Raw genomic sequence first — 18,057 nt, 5'->3', positions numbered from 1 at the left:
ATGCTGGGAAGGAGTCTTGAGCCGTTCACTGGCCTGGGCATCTCAGATCACATCAGATCACACCAGACCACACTTAGTCCCTGAGGTGTTCTGAGGGTGCTGGGTTATTCCACAGCTAGTATCTGGATTGGGGACCCTGGGACATCTCAGGAATTACACTGCTACTTACATTCCCCTTCTCACTAGTCCGGCTGACACTGGCCAGTTTTTCTGGGACCATGCTTGGCATACCTTTGTCTTCTGATGGTCTCCTTGACCCTCCAGTAAGACCACTACTGGAAGTAGGACTGCCGCCCTATTCCTGCCATTTCCAGCTGCCGGTGCCATATTTAGAGTGCACCCGTCCCCGCGTGCTTGTCACACCTTCCTCTCCTGATGGACTCATCCATTGAGGCAAAATCCCCTCAGGGTCATTCCTCTCCATCTGATTCACCTCCCTCTGCTCGGTCGAATCTCCTATCCGTGCTCTGGATACCCACCTGCTGCTTCAAAGCACCACGGGTAACAGGAATTTTATGTCCATAGCACGTCTGAGGTTTCAAAGCACTCTGGGTCGCAAGAGTGTCTATCACCAGAGGGATGAGCAGTGGGAGTAATCATACCTGGGTTCAAATTTGTGACCTGGCGATCACAGCAGATGTCAGTAGACAACGCTTAACTCACTGAGCCATCTTGTCAGCAAATTCAAGCGGGAAGGAACTTAGAAAAATGGGCTGATTACCCACAGTAGGTAATCAGTAGGTCAGTAGGTTGCAATCTACCCTCTCCGACCGTTATTCTGAATGTAATACATCTTTCGTACTGACCTTAAGTCGCATGTATGCATCCTCAGGTTCTGAAATGGTACCCAATAAGCCTTTTAAACATACAAAGAGGCAGATTTAAAAGCCCCTTGTGACACTTTTGAGCTGTCGTTGCGTCACTTTTGTGCGTGGTGAGCAAAATAACGATGGATTTAGGCCCAGATCTCTGTACTGGGGTGAACGTATGACATTGTTCTGCATTCTGTCCATCAACTGTTGTTTTTGCATTTGTCACCCCGAGTGGGACGGGTATGCTCAGACGTGAGTCCCGTGCTCTCCATGCCACTGGAATCAAGCTATCCTGGCTGAAGAGGGGTGAAACTCCGAAACCGGTCCTAGGGTGCTTGATTCCGGTCCAGGGAAGACATGGCTTGGCAGTTCGGGCTGGACTGTTCCCATGAGACACAGGGTCAAGACTGATTTGCATATGGCCATGTCTGAACTGGGGTGGCGTGGTGAGCAAAATAACGATGGATTTAGGCCCAGATCTCTGTACTGGAGTGAATGTATGACATTGTTCTGCATTCTGTCCATCAACTGTTGTTTTTGCATTTGTCACCCCGAGTGGGACGGGTATGCTCTGATGTGAGTCCCGTGCTCTCCATGCCACTGGAATCAAGCTATCCTGGCTGAAGAGGGGTGAAACCCCGAAACCGGTCCTAGGATGCTTGATTCCGGTCCAGGGAAGACATGGCTTGGCAGTTCGGGCTGGACTGTTCCCATGAGGCACAGGGTCAAGAGTGATTTGCATATGGCCATGTCTGAACTGGGGTGGGGTGGTGAGCAAAATAACAATGGATTTAGGCCCAGATCTCTGTACTGGGGTAAATGTATGACATTGTTCTGCATTCTGTCCATCAACTGTTGTTTTTGCATTTGTCACCCCGAGTTGGACGGGTATGCTCAGACGTGAGTCCCGTGCTCTCCATGCCACTGGAATCAAGCTATCCTGGTTGAAGAGGGGTGAAACCCCGAAACCGGTCCTAGGATGCTTGATTCGGTCCAGGGAAGACATGGCTTGGCAGTTCGGGCTGGACTGTTCCCATGAGGCACAGTGTCAACACTGATTTGCATATGGCCATGTCTGAACTGGGGTGGCGTGGTGAGCAAAATAACGATGGATTTAGGCCCAGAAATCTGTACTGGGGTGAATGTATGACATTGTTCTGAATTCGGTCCATCAACTGTTGTTTTTGCATTTGATATGATATCTGGGCAAAATCCTTCCAATTTTTGGTTATTTGTTGGAAGGCAATCGCCAATAGTAAAACAATAATTCTAGTATTGGAGGTATGATTTGCCCAAATAGGGGATAAACTTCCCAGGAACACGTGGGCAGCTGAGAAAGGGAAATTGGAGACAAAAATTAGGTTGATTTAGGACTATACACTTTTCCAAAAATTGCGAACACAAAAATAACAAATGAATTAAGTCTGCCAGTGGAGATAAGCAAGACCAGCAAGTATCAGGCGTAGCGGCATTTCTTTCGTTTAGAGTAACCGGGCAAAGCAAAAGTCTATTATATATGAAAACGACGGTTTGCGTGGTGTTTGCAGCCCTCGAGGACTTCCTGATCTTAGTCCAAGTTTTATTCCACAGGAACATTGACCAGTCAACCCCCAGATCCGCTTCCCAAGCAAGTTCCACCTTTGTTTTTTCTCTTATAGTATGTGAAGAACATAAGTGACTGTAGATAGCAGAAGCCTTAGGTTTGGTGCAAATCAGGGTGCATAGTCTATTGACTGGGGTGAGAGTGGAGGCAGAAGAAGGTGCAAATTGAGCACAAGCGCTTAGAAGAGCTTGTCGCAAGAGGGTATATTTAGATTGAAAGGACCGAGGTAGGTTAAAAGGTCACTGATTAGGGAAAAAGACAAAATGTCATTCTGCGCAAACAAATGAACCCAAATGAGGCCTTTGCGTCTCCAAGATTTCCAGTAAAAAGGTCTCCACTGTATCGATACTAACTTATTATGTCAAATTGTGGATTTGAGAAAAGAGTCAAAGTCCGAAGGATTTGACGGTGAGTTTGAGCTCAAAATTTTACAAGTGTGTTTACGTATAGGGGTGGATAGGGACTGTGGCTTCCGAGAAAAAGAAATATATTCTTGAAAGGAAAAGGGGGATAAAAAAGGTGTTCAAATGTCGTCCATAAAGGACAGTCTTCCGAAGGATCAGCAGGCCAATTCGAGGACTGACGAAGTAAAAAGGACTTCTGATAAGTGGGAAAGTCAGGAAAATTGACCCCTCCTTCTGACTTAGGACGTATAAGTTTCGATAGTGACATGCGTGCTTTTTTATTATTCCACAAAAAAGAGGAAAGTATAGAATTAATCTTTTTAAACAATTTTAACAGAATGGGAACTGGGATGTTAGAAATTTTACACAGTCTTATAGGAGTTATCATCATCTTTATGGTCTCTAGTCGACCCCACCAAGATAGATATAGAGCATGCCATTTGGCAGTTAGTTCCGAGATCCTATGTATAAACTTATACATGCACAAGGAGATTGTATCTCAAATGGAAGGTGTCAAATGTAAAACTAAATATTTGATGTGATTGGGACTCCAAGCAAAATTTTAAATTAAAAAATCATCTTTAAATGAATATTTAGTTAGAGGTAATATCTCACATTTATCCTTGTTCAACTTGTATCCAGAAACAGAGGAAAAGGATTCGACTTCCTGTAAAACGGCAGGGATAGAGGTCTGTGGTTTTGAAATAAACAACAGTATGTTGTCAGCATAAGCTGCAAGTTTGAATTGGGAATTTTGCACATCGAACCCATGTATATCTTGGTTTTGGCATATTTTAGACAAAAAAGGTTCAAAGGCTAGATTGAAAAGAAAAGGGGATAAAGGGCAACCTTGGCAACCACCTCTACCTAAATCAAAGTATGGGGATGTAGCACTATTAGCAAAAACCGTTGCACGTGGGTTTGAATAAAGGAGTGATATTAGAGCTATGATTTTGGGACCGAAACCGAATCATTTAAGAGTGTGAAAAAGGTAGGCCCACTCAACTCTATCAAACGCTTTTTCTGCATCTAAAGCTATTGTTGCTTAGGATTGGGATGAGTGAGAAGTTTTAGACAAAACATCAAAAAATAAACGAGTATTGTCTGTGATAAGACGGCCCTTAACAAAACCAGATTGTTTCATTCCTAACAAGTTGGGTAAATGAGAATCTAAGCGCATGGCTAAAGCTTTTGAGAACATTTTATAGTCAATGTTGACTAATGATATAGGTCGATAGTTTTTTCAATATTTTAAGTCTTTACCTTCTTTGGGAATAAGGCAAATTATTGCTTCTGAGAAAGAGCCAGAAGAGCCTCCTGAAAGCAGAAAAGAATCTAAAAGGTTGTGAAGTTTACGAAGTACCAGCTTTGAGAAATGTAGAAAAAACTCAACGGTAAAACCATCTGGGCCTGGGGCTTTATCCTTTTTAAGAGCTTGCAATGCAGTGAGGAGTTCATTTTGTGAAAGACTAGATTCCAAGGATGAAAGGTCATGTCGGATGTCTGAGGAGTGTTGAATTGTAGAAAAAAACTGGGAGATATGTTGTTGTGAGGGGGGATCTCTGAGGTATAAAGTGATTTATAAAAAATCAATCATTCGTTCAGGATTTCTGCGTCTTTAAATTTCAATGTCGAATGTTCATCCATATTAGATTAAATATTGAGTTTGTTCTGTTTCACTTTCAGATAATTTGCTAAGACTTTCCCTGCTTTGTTTTAACCGCCATAGAATTTTGCACTAGATTTTAATAGATATAACGAGGATTTAACTCTTTGTTAAATTGTAACTTAGCATTTATGAGCGCAGATAAACAATCTTTTGATTTAGAGGAATAGTAAGAATGCTCCTGTTACTTTATCTTGTTGAGAAGGCTGTTGGTTAATTCATGTGCTATCCTATGTTTCCTGGAGACATAACCAATAATAAAATCTCTGGCTGAAGCTGTGAAAACATCCCAAACAATCGAAGGAGATATATTATCATTTTGATTGAATAAAAAGTATTCATTGAAAAAGGAAATGAAGGAGGTCGTGAACGATGAGTCCAGAAGAAGAGCATTATTAAAACACCATCTTCTAAAAGTGCTAGGTTTATGTAAGATATCAAGCTGGATGGATAAAGGGGCATGATCCGATATTAAGATAGACCCAATATCAGCAGCTAATAATAATTCGGAAACATTGTGGGAAATAAAATAGTAATCAATACGTGATTGAGTATGTTGTACTGGAGAGTAATAAGTATACTCTCTTGTGGCAGGGTTACAAAGTCTCCAAGCATCAATAAGTTTGTGTTGTCTAATGGTTTGAACAAAAAATTTGTATGCCTTGTTTGGGAAAAAAGAGACTGTTGAATTGCGATCTATGAAGGGGTATATAACTTGATTGCAGTCGCCTGCCAAAATAAAATTATCATCAATGCAATGAGTAATTTGTTGGGCCAAGGAGGGCCAAAATGAGGACTCACCAGCGGTGGGGGCGTATACATTAAGTAAAGAAACCGGAGCATTCCCAATCAACAACCTAATGCAAACCCATTGTCCATCCTTTTCATAACATTAAGAAAGGAGCTTAAAAGAGAGTGACTTGCGACAAAGAATTACAACTCCATTTTGTTTACCATCTCCTGGAAAAAAGAAAACTTCCCCAACCCAACCCCTCCTCAATTTTAAAGATTCTTCAGCCGTTAAATGAGACTCTTGTATACATGCTATATCAGTTTCTAATTTAGCTAAATCAGTCAAAACCCTTTGTCTTTTTATAGGCGAATTCAGATCCCTGACATTCCACGACAATAATTTAAAAGACATAAAATAATTAGAAAGAAAAGCATAAGGTACCAATCCAGATCATCTGCCAAACAACCAAAGGCATAATAGAGAAAAAATGAACGAAGTAAAGGTGTAACCGTATAGTATAGAGTAGAAGAGAAAAAGAGAGTGAGTTGTAGGAGTACGAGATCGATTATGTGAAGAAATGAAGAGTAGGGTGAAATAGTAATCAAACTACTTAAGAGAACCAAAGCAAACAAGATAAGGAAGGCAAGAGGGCGAGAGAAGAAAAAAGAAGGGAGTGGGAAAAAGGACATACCCAAAGATATCAAACAGGGAAGAGAGGGGGTGAAACCACATGGAACAAGTGGCAAGCCCAGTTCTACGTCGCGGAGGATGAGGAGGGGAACACGCCACATTTGACAAGACAACGGCGGGAGGCAAACATCAACAGTTCTGTGAAAGATAAAAAAGGAAATAGTTAAGAAAATTGTTGTTATAACTCAGTCAAGTGAAAGCATATTAATAGCAGATTGGAAACATGTAAAGATGCAACATAGTACAAAAAGAAATTGAACAGCTATGGATTATAAAACCAGTGCAGCAACTTTGAGAAGAATAATTCCAAAGAAATTCATGAAACTAAATGGTATGAGATGATGGAGCTCCTGAAGATTCCATGGCCTCTGTTGTGCAAGAGTTTATGAAGCTCTGTAGTTTCAGTGGATCCTCGTAGGTTGTTGTTCTATTTTGGTAGGTGACCTTAAAAAGGCAAGGATGAAAGAGTGCATATCGAGCTCCCTGAGAGTGTAGATCAGGTCTAATATTGAGAAACTCTTTACGCCTATTTGCTGTGACTTTGGCGTAATCTTGTGAAAAAAATAAAGTCTAACCAGACCACACAACATGTTGAATTGATTTGACAGCTGCAAGAACCTTTAGTAGGTCTGTGTATTCGAGGAAGTATAGTATGACTCCTCTCGGTCTCCGTGACGTTGATGCATTTGATGTCTGACAACCAAGCCTGTGAGCTCATTGAATATTAAGCGAGGTATCCTCTGGCATATGAAGTAACTTTGGAAGAAAGGGCTTAAAGAAGATAAGAGAGTCCGAGCCCTCACTTCCCTCCTGTAGGCCATAGATAAGTAGATTATTTCTCCTATTGAGGTTTTCGAGGGCTTCAATCTGTTTTTGTAATGTGGAAACTTGAGATTGAAGTGCATTGACCTTGGAGTCAGTAATCCCAAAAGAAGACATGCTGTGTTCAACTACCGTAAGTCTTTCATCTATCTGATACCAATTCTTAGTGAGGAATTACAGCTTGGCATTTGTTTCCTCCATAAAAAAGGTCAAAGGGCCTGTATCTCTTCCAACAACAACTCCAATGAGGCAGGAGAGGAGGGCTTTGGTGGAGAAGGAGGGTCCTTTTTCTGGCATTTTACTGTAGACTTCCCAGACATTGAAGGAGCAGAGTTTGACGTAATGGGCCCCTTGGGGGAAGACAGTACAGGGTCTTCCATCTTGGCAAATTCTGAGAAGATTCTGGAATTCTTAATTTAAGAGTGAGTGGACCTTGAAGCAAGAGGACAAGGTTTTTTTTAGTCTGCCCACGTAAAACAGTACGGAGAAAAAGTACGTATGATGGGAGGTCAGTAAAGGTCAACTGTAAATTCTGTTCATTGAAGGATAGAGAAAGTTAACCAAATTTGAAAAATTATAGTAGTTCAAAACGTTTCCATGCCAAAGGTCAAGTAAGTAGTATTAATTCATCACAGAATTAAGTGTCCCATATAAGGCAATAGGGACGCGCAGCGTTTGGAGTGCGGATTTCACTGACCGGTGCTGGTGTTGAACTACTTGGCCCAGAAGTCTGTGGGGGCAGCGTGACCATCAACAGCCCCTCCTTCCTTCCATCAGCAGACTTAAAAGACCTCGCGCCTCCCGCTTCGCGGGACGCGCAGCGTTTGGAGTGCGGATTTCACTGACCGGTGCTGGTGTTGAACTACTTGTCCCAGAAGTCTGTGGGGGCAGCATGACCATCAACAGCCCCTCCTTCCTTCCATCAGCAGACTTAAAAGACCTCGCGCCTCCCGCTTCGCGGGACGCGCAGCGTTTGGAGTGCGGATTTCACTGACCGGTGCTGGTGTTGAACTACTTGGCCCAGAAATCTGTGGGGGCAGCGTGACCATCAACAGCCCCTCCTTCCTCCCATCGGCAGACTTAAAAGACCTCGCGCCTCCCGCTTCGCGGGACGCGCCGGGCTAAGCCCGGGCAAAGGGCGGGCCATCTACGGCCGTCCAAGGCCGACCGAGGCTGGGCTGGGCCACCCCCCCTGTCGTTGGCTGCATACATGCTACAAGCTGTCCCAGAGTCAGGTGACTGATAGTCTCATTGTCTCTCTAAGGCATATAGGGGGCTGTCTTTCACAGTTTTTTACTGTTCCACAGTTATATTTGTCATATTATCCTCACTGCACAACTTACTGGTTTTCATGCTAATTGTGTTTCATCTCACTTAACAAATTGTCATGGCTACACACTCCACTAAATCAAGGCTCTCTTTAGTGGGGGGCTCTGTTAGGGGGACTTTGGATCACTTTATCACCAGGGTTCTGTTTTAGAACAAGAGATTGCTATTACGGAACGCCGTTTATCACTGGACCCTATTTATCAGAAGCGTTCGTCCCTGGGCCACATCCAACAGGTTCCTTCGCCTGCAACTAGGACCCCTGACCCTGATCCCATCGACGACGCTGGCCCTTCCGTGCAATCATATGACCCAATAGTCACAGCGGCTACTTCAAAGGAACTTGACATATGCCCTTCTAATTCGCAATCATTAATGGTCTCTTCCTTTGAGGACCTAACCTCAACTGACACCGCCAAGATACCTAAGAGAAAACCCGTAAAGAATAGACCCTCTTCCTCTAAGCTTACAACAAAAAAAATTCCTATTGCTCCAACAAAAAAAAGGAGAAAAGACTGTCAACCTGATGTGCTTAAACCCACACCTCAATCAACACCGACCCTCACACGAGCTAGGTCTTTAACACTCCCGATACAGCCTCCCATCTCTCCTTTCTCCAACTTACTGGCTGACATAGAGCACCTGGTAAGATCTTTACTTTCACCTTTAGTGGAGAGAGTTAAGAATATTGCAACACAGCTAACATGCCTGGAAGCATCCCACGCCTCACTTATTGCATCAAATAACGACCTGAATTCCCACCTATGTAAAAACCCTACTGTGGATACTATGGCCCTCCCTCCCACTCAAACAACTACTCAGCCTAATACAACGAATCATACAGAGAACATATCTGTTCCTCCGCCTATAGCAGAGAAAAGAATCACCGCTAAGGGGGCTTTAAGAGAAGATCAACTCTCCAACCCTGCAGTGTCCCTGGGTAATAACATCAACTGGCAGCCCACTTCGGATTACAAACTGGACAAAAGCTCTTACATCGACTTGCCCCCCGAAGCGGCACCCTACGTAGTGACACTCACTGGCGTTCCAGTGCTTGCCCAGGGTAAAACGGAGAGATACCAGGAACTCAAAAATAAAGTAGTATACTGGCTGACCCAAAATAGACCACTCCCCCCAGAAATTAATGGTGAAATATTACATGTGAGGAGATTGAAATGGTTGGGCACTAGACCGAAGGACATCCAGGGTGATATCATTATAATTAATTTCAGAGATCGTAGGGTGTTACCCCACATCGTGGAATGGTACGCCCCGAGCAGGGGTATGGGAATTTCTACGGTTGACTTAAGTTATTTTTATCCCCGCTCCCTCTTGTCTAATCTCACATCTTCACACCCACCATCGAGGTTCAACATCCAGGCTCACTACTTCACTCTCCCAACTTCAAACAGATATGCCACTCTTTCAGGTTTGGACGAACAGGATTGACTTTTTAACTTTGGACCTGTGGCTGATAATTTTTCTACCACGAGCATTCTGCCAATTATCCTAGAACCTGATAACCTGAATTTTAAGAATAACATACCGCACATTGACAATATGGGGTGGAAGTCAACTTCTGGCATTGTCCCTCACTCTCCATCTTTAGAGCCAATGCTCTTGACTGATTGTTTGATAACCAATCTTTCTTCTAATTATTTAGCCCACAGTGATATTTCCCTCCCTAAAATTCCCTTGCAATCCTCGGAAACCACTGAGATTGTAACAGATTCTATGACTGGTAATACCGGTATGGATGAACTCCTGCAGGGTGATGGTCTTTTGTCCTGGAATGTGGCTGGTCTCCTCGACAAATTGACTAACCCCGCATGGACTCAAACCGTTTCCCGCTACATCATTATCTGTTTACAGGAAACTTGGACTGTTTCAGAGCTCCATCTCTTAGGGTATCAGTCCTTTCATACCCCAGCCTCTCCCAGTCCCCATGGTAGAAGCAAGGGGGGACTTTCGACCTACATTTCTGTAGAATGTCGATTAAAACCAGCCTTTGTCACAGGGACTTCAAATTACCAGCTTATTAGCTTGACCGGTGGCTCTTTTAAAAACATTGTCCTGGTCAATTTTTAAAATAGCATTCCAAGCTCTCACTTGGATTTGGTGCTTAATGGATTAAAAAATGATCTTATTAAAATAGAGTCCCAAAATAATTCTGACACTCTAATTATTTTCTTAGGTGATTTCAATTGCCCTCTGTGCCCACAGAGCATTAAAGGTTCTTGTGGACTGACAATTGACATGGACGATTCTCCCAGTCACTTTCGCCACTCTAAACTAGGAGATCTTTTAAATGGCTTAACATCCCATTGCAATTTATCCTTTGTCAATGACTTATGCCTCCCACCCAAGTGCTTTAAACCCACCTATAATGGGAGAGGTTGTCATACTACGATTGATTATACACTTATATCTTCCAGGTACTCAGGGTCGATACTTACTTGGGAGACCCTTGACACTGTTATTAGCGATCACTATCCAATCGGGGTAACCTTAAAGCTTACCCCGTTCGCTAAGGACACGGTCAGGCAGAATCCCCCTTATTTTCCTCCCCTACAGCTGGGAACCACTATGGTCCTCTTTCTTAAATGGGACAAAGTGGTTCCCCTCACTTTTCTTAACACTCTGGTTAATAATGTATATGATCACATTCAAACTTGTTTGTCACTCACAGAAAATCCGCAGACAATAACCAATTCTTTTTCTGTAATCTTGTCAGAAATCAAAACTCTGCTCCCATGTGCCCCAAGGAAATCTCCCCCACTTACTCATGGCTGGTTTGATAGGAACTGTTCCAAAGCTTTGCGACTCTTGAAAGTAACTTTGAAATCTAATCCTAGAAACCGCCTAGTAATACAGCAAGCTAGACAAAACTACCGCACTATGCGTCAGGCAAGGAAAAATCAGCTGAAATCACAGGCTTGGTTAGCCCTCGTGGAAGCCTCTGGGAAGAGGGATAATACCTCCTTCTGGAGGGCAGTCAATGCTCCCTTTTTCCGACCCTCCCAGCCCCCGATTTTGGATTCAGCCATAACCCCCGAAACTTGGGTTAAACATTTTAGCATCTTATACAACCCTACTGATTCGGCTAATCGATTGTATGAGAGGGAAAGTGACTCCAATTCCCCCTCTGATTTAACTATCACCACTTTTTTCCCCTTAAACATTCTATTCGACCATGCCGAAGTACTGATGGCCCTAAAACAAAGTCCCTCTGGGAAAGCCCCAGGCCCGGATTGCGTCCCAATAGACGTTTTTAAATCACAGCCTGATCTATGGGCTCCACTGCTCACCAATGTACTGAATTCTTTGAACACCACTGGTTTTATTCCCACTTGGCCTGAGGCAATTGTCGTCCCGATTTTTAAACAAGGCGCGAGGGATAATCCCGCCAATTATCGCCCAATCTCACTTTTAGACTCCCTCATGAAGGTAGCCGGGCGAATTATTTTAAACAGAATACACGACTGGCTAAGAGATCAAGATATTATCTCCAACTTGCAATATGGCTTCAGACAAGGTAAGGGCACTATTGAACAGGGTCTAAATCTGACCCTTATAATAGCCAAATATACTCAGGCCAAAAAAGGCAATCTCTTCATAACCTTTGTAGACCTCAGCTCTGCATTTGACTGCGTCGACCATACGCAGTTATGGGAAGCCCTTGCAGAGATCGGTTTAGATCCCCCTATTCTTTCATTTATTAAAGAGCTGTACAGGGATGCATCGGCCCGCGTGAGATATGGTAATAATGGAGAATGTTCTGACAGGTTTTTCATCAGGCAAGGCGTCAGACAGAGTTGTATATTAGCTCCCTTACTTTTTACCCTTTATATCAACTCCGTTCTGAACAGAACTTTTCATGACTATCCCACAATAAACAGCAAACCTATACCCATTTTGCTTTACGCAGACGATGCCGCAATTATGTCCCAGACCCGCATGGGGCTACAAAGGGCAGTCAACGAATTTACTGACTTTATGTCAAGGAGATGCCTAAACGTTAATACCTCCAAAACTTACACCATGTCCTGTGGCCTAGGGATCGGAAAAAAGCCATGTTCTATCTTCCTGAATGGCAACAAATTGGATAATATTGATAGTTTCCCTTATTTGGGCATTATTTTTAACAAGAGGGGCACTTGGCGAGCTGCGGCTCAAGCCAGAGGCTTAGCATTGTCTAAAGCCATAGGAGCACTGACCAACTTTTCTAAAAAACTAGGGGGTCGACCAATAAGCCCTTTACTCCAGATCTATCGGGCGAAGTGCATCTCAACTGGCACCTATGGATCCGGGATTTGGGGGATTGAACCCGTTGATCAAATTCAACGCCTCGAGAATGCTTTCTTACGTTATCTCCTGGCTGTCCCTCCTGGCACCTCCACCTATATGGTGCATACTGAATTGGGCCTCACATACATCGCTGACACGATTAATTCTTCCCCCCTTATTTTATGGCATAAAGTCTGGACCAATGAAGAGTTACCTTTTAACAGGGAAATTATTACAAACTGTCTAAAATTGAAAGACGCCAAGAACATAAAATGGTTGAACTACATCAAGAGGTTGTCCACTGATATAGGGCACCCTGAATTTTTTACTGACCCTTCAACCTTAGTTAACATAGCAAAAGTTACGTTAAAGCGTCTTGTTCTAAATTACTGGAGCTGTCATCGATGGTCCTTAGAAAAACAAAAGAGCACTATTGCGGATTACCAAGAATCGACCATTATGAGTGGTACCCAGCAATATTTACTCTTAGAACCATCTCCGTTTACCCGCATGCTCCTGACCCGTTTTCGTACTAACACTTTTTTTAGACTTCTAACTTTTCTCAATCCAAATTGTTGGTCCAGTGACTTACCGAAGTGTCCTTGCGATGATCTTTCAACCCAATCTAACATTCATTTTATTCTATTCTGTAGATTTTATCAATTGCCAAGGACTATTTTTTTAAAACCGTTGCTTAAATCATGGGGATTACGTTCATGTAAAATGGCTTACCAAAAACTAAAAACCCTGGAAACTCCTTTAGCCCTGGCAGCCATTTCATCTTACCTGAAAATGACCTTGAGGCAGCGGACATCAATGGAGACCTAAGTTGATATATATCTTGATGCTTTGATTGTGTATCTGTACTTTTATCTGATCTTAACTACGTTACAAAATAACTGAAATTTTAATTTGTTTTAAATGGATTTTTTATATTCAAGTGTTTGCACTTTTATGATATTGTTTTTGTACATATCGAATAAAGTTCATTATCTATCTATCTAATATGGCAAGGGTTAATAACCATACGGTCTATTGTGAGGAAAATACATACAGAGAATATAGAACTTTCATGGGAGAGGCAGACTTAACATCAACCAGTAATAAGATGGGATCCTGTCCAGCATTAAGCAACAAGAGTTACTATCCGTGTGAGCGTAAGGTGAAGAAAACAAGTGTAGATCCAGTTTTGCTAATGTAGTTTGGTCTAAAATGGCTACCGTTTAAGCTCCCCTCAGCATGAGGAGAAAAAATAGAGAATAAACACTGTAGATACAGCCAGGCAGGCAGATGAACAGGCATTAGAGAAGACAAGTGGTTAAATGACTTGCGCCATGAAAGGGAATTAGCCAAAAATGCATACCATCATAGTGAGGAGCTTGTGGGAATATCAGCGTTTCAGGAAAATGTTTACTTCACAAAATGGCAGCCGTAATTCGTGCCACTCCGCAGCCAAATTAAACTTCAAGTGAAACAGGATACCAACATGAAGATTAGGAGCGCTGGAGGCAACGTTTCAGTCACAATGCTTTCCGCCACCCGCTGCGCCGCTCCAAGTGAGCTGAATGAGCAGGATAGTGCGAACCCGCCGCACTGCTCCGAGGAGACTTACTCAGATGCCGCCATGTTCCCCGGGTGCCAAGCCACGACCCCAAAATGCAGCAAATTTACAACGTGATGCATCTAGGGAGATGCATCACGTTGTAAAGCCCTGCATGACATTATACCTGCGTCAGGTATAATGTATGCAGGATAGGCGTTCCCACGCAGGAAAGCCTCGTAAAAGTGAAGCAGTGAAATCTAAAAGATTTCAATGCGTGACTTTTAGGACGCCACAGCGTAAAAACCTTATGCCTGCTTGAAGCAGGCGTAAGGAGTGACGCAGTGTATTGGGAATAGGCCGTGCTTGCAACACGACTCCAGCAATGTGTGACTTTTCCACCAACAGATGCGTCAGAATTTCTGACGCATCTGTCAATCCTTGCGCCATAGTGCGCCGTATTTTAAATACAGCACATCTATGGTGGCGCAAGGGTTTTTCACGCAGGTGCAGGGAAACTGGCGCATCTATACAGATGAGTCAGTTTCTTATAAATCTGCCCCAAAGTGTTCTGGTGCTACTGTTGTTTTGACTGAAATCTTATAATAGTCATAGTTTAGTATTTTAGTACACAGGTGGATTTCATAAGAGCTTCTGCATTGAGTGAGATAAACAAACCATTTTCCATGATACTTCAAGAAAAGAAGTCTATGGGGCTTATTTTCAAGTCCCCGTACATCCCTTTTTGCCATATTAAAAGTGACAGACCAGTGGCACAAGGGGCATGTAAATATGCCCCTATATTCATACACAAATTTGTCAAATAAGAGCTTATTTTCAAGCCTATTGTGCCGCCAGTGCATCAGTTTTTGGGATGCCATGGTGACGCAGTGTGCCTGCCCATATTGACAAGGCCAGGTAAACCCACCCTGCGTGGGTTTCATGGCCCCCTTTCACACATTACTCTGCATGAAAGGTTCATTCCAGGGGTGTTGCTGTGGGTGTTCCCATGCTAAATCCATGGAACCTGATGTATTTCTAGATTTACAAGGTTTAGTAAACCTGGGAATGCTTCACATTCCTACGCCTCACCAGGGGAGGGGTAAGGGATGCGCAACGAGGAGAAATACCTTTATTTCTCCTTCTTTTCCCTTTCTCTACGTGTGCTGCATTGTGCACAAAAACAATCGCCCCTATAAGGGAGACGCCCTTGCACCATGGCGCAAGGTTGCCTGCGTTGGCACATGGCAGCCCATTGTGCGCCAGTGCAGGTGAAAAGGGCAGGAATGCTCCATATCTCGTAGATACAACACATTCTTGCCCTTTTCTTTTGACACACGGCAGTGCAGAAGGAAGGCTTGCTGCACTGCTGTACATCAAAATATTGTAAATGAGGCCCATAATGACATAGAATATGGGCACACAACTAGGAAATCAATATATACCCCCAATATTAAGCCAACCCTACCAGCTTTTACTATTCTTAAATTCACATCTACATGTGCAAGACAGGAAATGCCTTTTTTGTTTTGCTAACAACTTTGATGCAATTTAAAAAATCTTCACAAAACTTTCCCAAAAAGTTTAGTTTGTTTGAGCATAGAATGTTTCGGGGGGGGGGGGGGGGGGGGGGGGGAGATCCATCAAGCAGGTTCCTGAAAAAAAAGGGGAGTCTCAAAATACAAAATCCCCACGCATTTTCCATAGACTTTTTGTAACAGGGCTACCGCAGAAACTGCTGACCGTAATTGCACTAAATTAAGCAGGAAACTAGTTCTTGCTCCAGAAAGCGTGCTTTTTTGTGATTTGGTTTAAATCCATTCAGTAGTTTTTGAGATATTAAGAGACAAAATATTTGTATATCTGAACAGTTGTGATCCAGGGACACCCAAATGTAAAAAATAGAGCAGTTTGATTAGCCCAGGGATTTTTTCCCTTGGCCCAAAGAACTCCCATGGGAGACATGAGTGAGGGCTCGAATTGGTTGTGACCATCATGAAGGAAATTATTGCTGGAAGCCAGTAGAGAACTTGGGAACTAAGGGGCATATTTACAAGCAGGCGATACAAAATAATCTCCGCTTTTGCGGCCGTTTTCGGCCGAAAAGCGGCGATAATTTTATCGCTAAATTAGCAAGCCCACGCTAACGCGTGAAACCTTGCTTTAGCGTCAGGATTCCTAACGTCCAGCTTTGCATCTCTAATGAGATGCAAAGTGGCCGTTCCTGACCTAACATGATAGGAGAAATGTCGCTAAGCGACATTTCTCCTATCACCAAGCCCCACGCTATGAAGCTAAGGGGCATATTTACAACAACCGGCGATAATTATCGCAAAGCGCACTTAGCGCTAGGATAATTATCGCCGGCTAGCGCGGATTTTTATCGCTGAGATAGCGTGCTATTAGCAACGCTTATCTCAATAGCGATAAAAATCCTCACGCTAACTGGTTAACGTGAGATTATCGCTGGAAATAAATAAATAGAGAAAAGGAGTCGAGAAGATTAAAATCTCAGTACATCATAGAGTTAGATACGATGACCCCAGGAGGCCTCAACGTTGAAGAAGATTTTTATAAACATCTATAATCAAGTTTGAATCGTAATACATTTGCAGAATAAACCTCTCAGACCTTGAAAAACAATTTTAAAGTAGATAATTTGGGTTTATTCAGCACTGAGCATCTAGTGCCCCCGGGCACCCCGAGCCTTTATTTAAATAAAGGAGAAGGGGTGCATGCCCCCTCACAAAGGGTGTTATCGCTACTTTTCCTGACGCTATGCTTCATAGCGTGGGGCTTGATGATAGGAGAAATGTCGCTTAGCGACATTTCTCCTATCATTTTAGGTCAGGAACGCCCACTTTGCATCTCATTAGAGATGCAAAGCTGGGCGTTAGGAATCCTGACGCTAAAGCAAGGTTTCACGCGTTAGCGTGGCCTTGCTAATTTAGCGATAAAATTATCGCCGTCTTTCGGCCGAAAACGGCCGCAAAAGCGGCGATAATTTTGTATCGCCTGCTTGTAAATATGCCCCATAGCATCAGGAAAAGTAGCGATAACACCTATTATCGCTACTTTCCTAACACCTGCTTCAGGCCTGACTTAGCCATGATATCCTATGGGAGGAGGATATCATGGCTAAGTTTGTGAGTCCATATCAACAAGGTAACGTGAGATTATCGCTGGGTTTCCAGCGATAATCTCACGTTAGCCAGTTAGCGTGAGGATTTTTAAATAACTTTTTTTATCCTAGCGGTAAGGTCCCCAGAGTCTCTTAAGCCCTCTTAATTATTCATTACCCCTTGGGATGGGGTCCCTGGAACCAATGTGGGCTTTGGGATGGGAGCCACTTGCCCCTCCCCTAAAATAAACGTTTTTGACTCCAGAGGATGGGGTCTCCTAGGCCTAAGGCTCGGGGATAACCTCATTCTGCTTTCCCTGTAATTAGTGTATTAAAAAAGACCATGGGAATATGGGTCCCAGGGCCAATGGTGCCTTTGTGAGGGGGCATGCACCCCTTCTCCTTTATTTAAATAAAGGCTCGGGGTGCCCGGGGGCACTAGATGCTCAGTGCTGAATAAACCCAAATTATCTACTTTAAAATTGTTTTTCAAGGTCTGAGAGGTTTATTCTGCAAATGTATTACGATTCAAACTTGATTATAGATGTTTATAAAAATCTTCTTCAACGTTGAGGCCTCCTGGGGTCATCGTATCTAACTCTATGATGTACTGAGATTTTAATCTTCTCGACTCCTTTTCTCTATTTCCTCCTCTGAAATTGGGGGCTACTACATCTATTACACAGTATGTCAATCCTCTTGCGTCACCATTATATACTTACTCGAAATGACTTGCCACTGGATTGGTTATCTCACCATTTTATATGGCACCAAGATGTTGCAAATAGCATTTATGGAGTGCCCGAATTGTGCTGCCAACATAGTATAACACCACATAGGCACTCCAATATATACACTGCAAATTCTGTTCCGCATGTGTATCTTCCTTTGATCTTTTTTGTTCTGGGTGCTAAACATGATTTATGTGTTGTGGTATTTTTCCCATGTTGACATGCTTTGCATTTCATACATTTTAGGAAACCTGGTTTTCTACTCAGCCACGTTGTCCCTCCTTTCTTGAACTCCCTGAAATCGCTGCTTACTAATACCTGT

The sequence above is a fragment of the Triturus cristatus genome, chromosome 8 (assembly GCF_964204655.1).
Source record: "Triturus cristatus chromosome 8, aTriCri1.1, whole genome shotgun sequence".
Taxonomy (NCBI): domain Eukaryota; kingdom Metazoa; phylum Chordata; class Amphibia; order Caudata; family Salamandridae; genus Triturus; species Triturus cristatus.
This window is presented reverse-complemented; position numbering follows the sequence as displayed.